This window comes from Brachyhypopomus gauderio, unplaced genomic scaffold, assembly GCF_052324685.1.
Source record: "Brachyhypopomus gauderio isolate BG-103 unplaced genomic scaffold, BGAUD_0.2 sc60, whole genome shotgun sequence".
Taxonomy (NCBI): domain Eukaryota; kingdom Metazoa; phylum Chordata; class Actinopteri; order Gymnotiformes; family Hypopomidae; genus Brachyhypopomus; species Brachyhypopomus gauderio.
In genome coordinates this window covers 2021625-2030791 of record NW_027506881.1, presented here as the reverse complement: position 1 = coordinate 2030791, position 9167 = coordinate 2021625, and the positions used below count along the sequence as shown (strand labels likewise).

The window sequence follows — 9167 nt, the reverse complement described above, 5'->3', positions numbered from 1 at the left end:
CTAACATTTACTTGTGGTTACATGTGGTTAAGTGGTTTCTAGGTTTATTTTAGCATCAAGTAAAAATCACTTCAGTCATCTCTGCTAACACTAAATTTCATTAAAGTTTTAAATGTAGCCTTGCTAATGTGTAGCCTTGCAAATGTGTAGCATAGTTAATGTGTAGCATTGCTAATGTGTAGTCTTGCTAATGTGTAGCATTGCTAATGTGTAGTCTTGTTAATGTGTAGCATTGCTAATGTGTAGCCTTTTTAATGTATAGCATTGCTAATGCTCGTGTAATTTAGGTGGGTTTCATCTGGTTGATTATGGCTGTTTCAGCAGCCAACTATTCAATCTTCCAAGATGATTTGATTTGTACAAATGATTCTTACAGTAGTCATACAGTATTTAGTAATTTGAAGTGTTGCCCCTTGCTTTGGGTTTTCCAAAAGGTTTGCCCTGTATTTTTACATTTGTGTTAGCATTTTGTGTATTTGATGTTTGTTTTACTTTTGTGTATTTGCATCGTGTCTTTTGTGCTCTTGGTCCTTGTCCTGGAGAAGAGTCACTGTTTATATACATTCATTAATGAGTCCTTTAATCATTTTATTGTAGTTAATATTCATTAAAGAGTAAGTAACCACAGATGAGAGGTGTGTGTGTTTAATAAACGTCTCGGTTCCCTCACCCTCTATGCTCACCTCGTGGAACCCACCAAGCACTTTCAGAAGTCACTGTGGATGAGGACATTTGTCAAATGCTATAAATGTAAATAAACCATCATTTGTGTTTGTATGTTTTGTCAGTAAAATGAAAAAGCAAATAACCTAGGCGATAAACAAAGGTCTTTTATTTGATATATTTCCTTGAAAGAAATAGTCCAAAAGTGATTTGATTGGTCCGTCCACAGAAGGAATACGTCTTTGTGGATCAAACACAAAAATTTGAATCCAGGAGCGAGAGAAGAAGGTGTGATCTGTTAGGCAAGCACTAGCGTCTTTAAAGATGAGCGCCGCTCATCCTGGTTCAGGGAGTGGAACAAGAGCAGAGAACTATAGGAACGCAACTCCGTCTGCTGTCATGAACAAGGCTTTGCAGGGATGAAGGTGCACTGGATGAAGTCACTCCCTCTCTGACTTCTGCAGCAATTCCTGCTTTTATTCAGATGTGTATCACATTCACATTCCAGGAACTTATAATATGGAATAAACAACAGAAGATTTCTTGAATATCAACAATTGAAATCCATCATTCCAGAGAGATTTAATCCCAATCAACTGTATTTGGAAATATCAACATGGGTAACTGAATTTTTAAATATATATACCCCTAAATTATTGTCAAAACTGTATAAATTATTGTTAAAATTTGATGACTCAATATCCCTTCTGATAGCCAAATGGAAACTAGATATTTCTACTAATCCAGATCAAAACATTTGGACAAATATCTTCAAAATAAGTAAACGCCCCAACTTACAACTCATACAATACAAAGTCCTTCATAGAACACACTATACAGGACAAAGGATATTCCAAATGGGCCTAGCACAAACATGTGCACCCACTGTACAGGCAATATAATTGATCACTATATGCATGCTATATGGGATTGTAGGCCTGTCCATTGTCCACGTGGTTTAAATGTTGCATCCAAACTTCCCCCAGACTGCATTTTAGGAGAAGTCAGTGAATTGGCTATGGAGGCAAACACATCACACACAGTTCTCACTGCCCCATGCATCGCCAAGAAAAGCATCCTCATGCCGCAAAAAAGGAGCTCCATATTACTCATTACAAAAATTTGTCTGTCTGGAGAGAATGTCTGCTTCCTCTAAAAACCAGTTGGAAGAATTTAATTCTCTTTGGTTCCCACTGATCAGTTCCATTGGTTAGTCGGGGTGGTTGGCTGGGGTTTCAGCTCCCGGCTGGCCTAGTTGGTGGCTGGGGGTCGACTCTGGTGGGACTGCTTGTGCCAGCGACTTCCTGGGCTGGGGGGTCAGGGCTGCAGACCTGGGGTGTCTGTGTGTTTGCACTGGTTGGCGGTGGGGGGTGCGGGGGGAGTCTTGGAGGGGCGCTGCCTCTTAGCTTTGGGGTGTGTGGCCGGGGGTGCGGGGGGAGCAGGTGCTGGCCGTTGGTGGGGTGGCTGGCCTCCCCTGCGGGGGTGGGCTGTGCCACTGCGGGCACGCCGCCGGGTGGGGTGGGTCGGTCTGCCTTGCGTCGGGGTAATCATTTTCTTCAACTAAATTACAATAAGACTGAGGTGCTGATTCTTGGACCCAAAGCTGCTAGAAGCAATTGGGCTGATATTCCGCCGTTATAACGCCGTTGATGTTACTGGTCATTAAAAGCGGTGCGTTACTATATATTGATATACTAACAGTAATCCGAGCGGACCGCTGCCCAGGCTAGTGAGGAGTAACAGATCTCGATAGGTCACAGTTCTCGGTGTAACACCTGTTTAACTTAACAAGTCAGTAAGCGATTGGCTAAAGCAGCGTTATGGTAGCCAATCAGAGCCAGTGTTGTTACACGTGTGCTTCGGCACACGACACAAACAGAGAAGAGGCAGAAATGGCCAGTCAGGAGCAAGCCGAAGAAAAATTAGCATATTCAAGGTGGCGATATAAACATTATTTAAGAAAATACTTGAAGTTCCTGAATGTCTACCAGACTGGGTATTTGATTTATTTAGTTAAGAATAGGTTTAATTGTAAAGTTTACTTCTGTTGTCTCAGTTTGAGAGAATTTAATTTAATTTGATAGATGTAAATGCACTTTTTATAGTGTAACTATTTACTTTTGCTTTTTTTTTATTTATTTTTTTTTTACAGATTTGGGATTTTAAAGGATTTTATCCTGCACTGGTCTGTTGATGTGCAATAAATATCAAAAGTTAAACACCTTTCTGATGTACTCATTTCAACTGACTGAAAACTGCTTTTTCAAAAAATCCTTATTCATTAGCATATAACTTTTTTACTGTAATGCAAATAGTTACTTTCCCTGGTAACGAGTTACTTTTATTATAGAGTAATTCAGTTACTAACTCAGTTACTTTTTTGAACAAGTAGTGAGTAACTATAACTAATTACTTTTTTAAAGTAACGTTACCAACACTGCCTATTTGCTTGAGTTATGGCTGTCAGAATAAAGCTCTCATATCGTCTTGTTCTACATTTTGGTACTCTAAACCTTTGTCTAGATGAAAGAGACCTGAATTCATTGTACAGGGGATGAGTACTATCCCTTAAAATTGCACTCGTTACCCGCTTTACCTGTGTGCCATACAAAGTCTCCAAGTTGTGTAATGGCTTACCAATCAACCAATCAGCCCATTTTACAATCTGATTCAGGCCATTCCTCTTTTTAAATGTCAAGTTACCAAACCATGCCACTAAGGAGAATGCTGAAACTGATTCTATAAAAGCCTGATAAAGTCATCATCGGTATATCAACGTGGAAGAAGTTAAATCTCCTCAAACAGCGCAAACGCTGCTGCCCCTTTTTACACACAGCTTCACTATTTGCCTCAAAGTTCAGTTCTGAGTCTATTATTGTTCCTAGGTACTTATAGTTCCACTATCTGACCCTTAATAACCGTGGCCTCATGTGTGTGGTCATATCATCTAAAATCAATTACCATATCTTTGGTTTTTGATACATTTAGTTGTAGATAAAGACTCTTCACACCACTCTACAAAATCACTGATGACTGGACCATGGTTATGCTCCTCTCCCTGTAGCTGGCTAACAATGACTGCATCTGCATATTTCAGAATAGTCCTATTTTCCCACCTGCTCCGGCATTCGTTTGTGTAAAGGATAAATAGTAGGGGTGAAAGCACACATGCCTGTGGGGAGCCCGTTGAGGAGCAGATATTATCAAACAAAGTCCTGTTTACCCTCACTCTTTGTGTCCTATTAGTTAAAAAATCAAGAATCCAGCCCACAAAATTATTACCCAAATCAAATTGTTCATGGAGACGTGTAAATTAGTTAGTAGCCTGCATAATTACTCCGTTCTGTTGTTTGTCGCGCTGTGTTCATGTTGTTTAATGCATGTTGTGTTCGCGTATCTCGGTATTCATTATGTATGTGTTCCTTGTCAATTCTGTGCTTCGTGGTTTTTAAGTACTCCTCGTTTCTATGCCCATAGTTGTAAGCATCGAACTATGGTTAAGTTTAGTGTATTGTCCTGTCTACTTAGTTGTGTCTAGTCATTGTAATTCCCTGTTCCGGTGTTTATTTTCCTATCTTTATTAAATATATTTTTTACTTCCTGCACTTGCGTCATCCCTGTCCTCAGCTAAAACATTACAAAAACACCGACCCATTTAAAATGACGCAGCAGGATAGTAAAGCCTTGGTGGCACCTATAACCCCTTTCGATAGCGACTCCTTCAAAGAACAGTTGAACGCATTTCAATCTGTACTCATCAAAGACGCTACAGGGAAGCCCCTGGCTCCCGATGATGCTGCCCGATGACGCCGCCCCAGTGACCCTGGCTCCCGATGACGCCGCCCCGGTGACCCTGGCGCCCGATGACGCCGCCCCGGTGACCCTGGCTCCCGATGACGCCGCCCCGGTGACCCTGGCTCCCGATGACGCCGCCCCGGTGACCCTGGCTCCCGATGACGCCGCCCCGGTGACCCTGGCTCCCGATGACGTCGCCCCGGTGACCCTGGCTCCCGATGACGTCGCCCCGGTGACCCTGGCTCCCGATGACGTCGCCCCGGTGACCCTGGCTCCCGATGATGCACACACACACACACACACACACACTAGTGATTACTAGGGGGCTGTGGATCACACATGCCCAGAGTGGTGGGCAGCCCTAGCCCGGCGCCCAGGGAGCAGTTGGGGTTAGGTGCCTTGCTCAAGGGCACCTCAGTCATGGCCTCAGGCCTGGGAATCGAACCCACGACCCTCCGGTCACAAGGCCAGTTCCCTACCACAGGACCATAACTACCCCTCAGTGTTGTATAAAGTATTCGAGACCCATACTTGAGTAAAAGTACAAGTACTCTATCAAAACATTTACTTGAGTAGAAGTTGAAGTGTTCTTTAAAAACTTTACTTAAGTAGAAGTACAGAAGTATTCAGCATTTTTTGTACTTGAGTATTGCAAGTAGTTTAGTCTAAAATTTATTACTCAAGTACTGAAAGTAAAAAGTACAAGTATTGTGTTTTGAATTAATTAAAGAAAGCCATCAAAGTTTGATTATCAATTGTTTTTATATATCACTTACAAATCAAAGATGTCAAAGATCACAAATACAAGTGTTCTGTATGTACTTAAAAAACTGGGGTTAACACTTCGTACACAAAAAACAGATAACCTATGTCCCGCTACGTTGTAGGTTTGACGCAAAAGTACAAATTCGCCATAATTTAGCTGAGAAAACGAGGTGTATTTTGGACGTAAAATCCGTCCGTCGGATTCTAAGGGTGAGCTTACTGCCCTGCGTTTACCCCCAATAAATGCCCTTACCCTATAAAAACACTACACTATAAAATGGGCACATGATTAGTCAGCACGTCGCCTTTATTGCCAGCTAATGTTAAGTGAATTCTGCAGCACGCCATGAACATAATTAGGTTAGTTAGCTAAGATATCTAACCTAACTAGTGCTTACTGCGCTCTTCTGCTGTTACCAAACACGGTACCATCTCTTTTAATGAGATAAAAAGCGAATTATTTGGAATAATTTCGAATATATGTGTATTTGTATAAATATGTAAATGAAGCTGAAGGTGCTGGAAAATACTGAAAATGGACCTTCAAAGTGCCGTACAAGTGCATGAATTCCACCTTGTAACTTCACACGCACAAAAATCGAGAGGTGCACGACCTCGCGACGCGACTGCGCGCGTGGTTAACGCGCATGGGCGGAGCCACCGCGATTGCGTCATTTTTGCCGCGCGGACCCTTGCCGCAGTAACAGCGTCAAGTGAACCTAGATTATGAAACTCAAGTGTTCAGTGAAGGCAGCAGCAGAGTTAACGAGACGCGACCGGAGCATGCGCAGTTTTCATAGCCTGATCGCTTGACCCGGTGACAGTGCCAGCTAACATGTATATAATTGTAACGAGTAACTATACAGCACGTAAAAAATATATCGGAGTAAAAGTATTAAACTGATGGAAAATATGTAGTGAAGTAAAAGTGGAAGTAGGAGAAAAAAATAATACTCCAGTAAAGTACAGATACAGCATTTTAGTACTCAAGTACAGTAGCGAAGTAGTTCTACTTCGTTACTATACAACTCTGCTACCCCTGTATTGGTGGACTGGATGTGACATGCACCCCAACGTGGGGTTAAAGTCCGCACAGACCCGGCAGGACGAGGTTTGAGAGAGCAAGCGATAGTGTGTTTGTGGGTGTTCTGTGATTCAATTGATTTAGTGTGTACCGACTTGTTATGGTTTTTGGATAAGGATTCTGGTTTGCCCCATTTTGTATTGGCTGCTTGGTTGATTGTACATAATTGTATGTATTCGTTTGTTGTAATTAGTGTGTGTGTGTATATATATATATATATATATATATATATATATCAGTGGGGAACCGTCAGGGCCCTCTACGCCCTCTCAGAGGGCCTAAAATATTCTTAAATAATTATCCAATTTTATTTTATCTACTTACAGTTTGACAATCGACATCTAAACAATTACAAGAATATAAGCAAATAAATTATTCAATCGTGTCTATTCAATCTGTGTTGGAAGGTGAGGGGTTAAGTGGAAGCCTGTGAGCCTGTGTCTCCCCCTATCAGGACGCCTGCTGTTCGTTTACAGAGGGCCTGGCAGTTATAATTCAGCGCAATACCAGTTTCAAATGACAGCAAAATTGACCAATCATATCTTCTCTCTTAGTGGGCGGGCTTAACTGTATGATAATTTCCGCCCGCTGTGGCGACGCTAGCTGTCGTTAGCACCACCGCTAGCTAGTTTCGATTCATCCCTTTGACGTCCTCGTGCGCGCTGTTTACATATTCCGCTTCCGAGAACCACGGATCTGTGAACCTTTTTTTGTTTGGAAACTTACTTTGCTTAAGACGTTATCTAGTACAGATATTATTGTTTATTGCGTTTTTAAAGCTGTAGGGCCTACTGTCGTCTGTTTTTCTTTATTCTTTATTGCAGTTTAGTAAGAAAGGAAACAATTTTTTTCGGGGGGGGGGGGGGGGGGGTAGCGGGCCCAGGTTTAAAGGTCACGGTTCGCTACTGATATATATACACACACACTACCGTTCAAAAGTTTGGGGTCACTTAGAAATGTTCTTATTTTTGAAAGAAAAGCAGTTTTTTCAATTTAGCTAACATTAAAAGCATCAAAAATACACTCTATACATTATTAATGTGGTACATGACTATTCTAGCTGTAAACATCTGGTTTTTAATGCAATATCTACATAGATGTATGGAGACCCATTTCCAACAACCATCACTCCAGTGTTCTAATGGTACATGTGTTTGCTAACTGTGTAAGGAGGCTATTGGATATTTAGAAAACCCTTGTGCAAGTAGGTTAGCACAGCTGAAAACAGTTTTGCTGATTAGAGAAGCTATAAAACTGACCTTCCTTTGAGCTAGTTGAGAATCTGGAGCATTACAATTGTTGGTTCGATTAAACTCACAAAATAGCCAGAAAAAGACAACTTTCAATTGAAACTCAACAGTCTATTCTTGTTCTGAGAAATGAAGTCTATTCCATGCGAGACATTGCCAAGAAACTGAAGATTTCCTACAATGGTGTGTACTACTCCCTTCAGAGGAGAGCACAGACAGGCTCTAACCAGAGTAGAAGGAGAAGTGGAAGGCCCCGCTGCACAACTGAGCAAGAAGACAAGTACATTAGAGTCTCCAGTTTGAGAAATCGACACCTCACAGGTCCTCAACTGGCAGCTTCATTTAAATAGTACCCGCAAAACGCCAGTGTCAACGTCTACAGTGAAGAGGCGACTCCGGGATGCTGGCCTTCAGGGCAGAGTGGCAAAGAAAAAGCCATATCTGGCTAATAAAAGAAAAAGATTAATATGGGCAAAAGAACACAGACATTGGACAGAGGAAGATTGGGAAAAAGTGTTATGGACAGACGAATCAAAGTTTGAGGTGTTTGGATCACACAGACGAACATTTCTGAGACGCAGAACAACTGAAATCAGGCATGAAAATGGGTCAGGGGTTAAAAAGGTGAGTAGACCGGGGGGCGGGGCATGTGACGTCATGGGGATACGGCGACGGGGCGTTGACATGTGTGTGGGGCGTTGACATGTGACGTCATGGGTATACGGCGACCTTGGGGGGGTGGCTGCTGGTGTACGGGGATACAGCGACAGGTGATGGCAAATATTACGGAGCCTGTAAGGTGACATCATGTAAAAAATATAATAACGCGTGGCCACGACTTACTAACGCGTGCGAACGAGATAATTATCTTGTTCGCACGCGTTAATTATCTCGTTCGCATGCGTTAATTAAGTATTACTTTATATAAAGCCAGGTTTACCTTCCTTGGGCAGTCAGTTCGCGAACATCCCTGGGATCTGCTTGCTTTGCTGTGAAAAAATAAACTTTGTTGCCGCGTGTGAAAGGCGACATTAGTATCTCGTTCCCACGCGTTAATAAGTCGTGGCCACGCGTTATAAATTTTTTTTTTACATGATGTCACCTTACGGGCTCCGTAAAATATAGTAAAATCCATTAAAAAATTTTTTGACTGTCATGTCAATGGATTCAATGTATGGAGCCAGATCCGTAAACGCGAGAAGCTGCTTTCGCCATTCCAGATGGCTCAGTCAAAACCATTACGTCTTAATGAACCAATAAATACATCAGTGGCGAAAATGAGTGTAAAAATACCAGGTTCACGTGTTTTTATTTTCTAACATGGGCTAAAGCACAGGGTAGACTCAAACGACAAGAGTTTACAACTTCATCTTCAACCTTCTCAGCCCTGGCGCGAATGTCCTCACCCGTCCCTCGATTCACCAGTTACAACTACAGACACACTAGAAAAAAAAAAATCTTGATTCTTATTTTATGTCACCGTTAACTACACGGGGTTGACGTGAACTTAATAGGCCTATCTATCTACCTATTTATCACAAGAGCTTGTGGCTAGATCTGACAGTGTTCAACGCTGTAGCGAACGGCAGTAACTTTGTTTTACCGCAAAA

At 42.0% G+C, this 9167-nt stretch overlaps 1 protein-coding gene across 7 annotated transcripts in view; it reads left to right on the top strand.

Annotated features, from left to right (window-relative positions):
- The window catches only part of LOC143489287 (uncharacterized), a 19137-nt gene extending 18350 nt beyond the window's left edge, over positions 1-787 (top strand). For 2 of the 7 annotated variants that reach the window (XM_076988193.1, XM_076988197.1), the window contains one exon: positions 1-786. This exon is cut by the window's left edge and continues 1697 nt beyond it. The gene's annotated coding sequence lies outside the window, so the exon portion shown is untranslated. The other 5 variants (XM_076988196.1, XM_076988192.1, XM_076988198.1 and 2 more) reach the window with 4 other exon arrangements.
- The last annotated feature ends 8380 nt before the right edge of the window (positions 788-9167 follow it).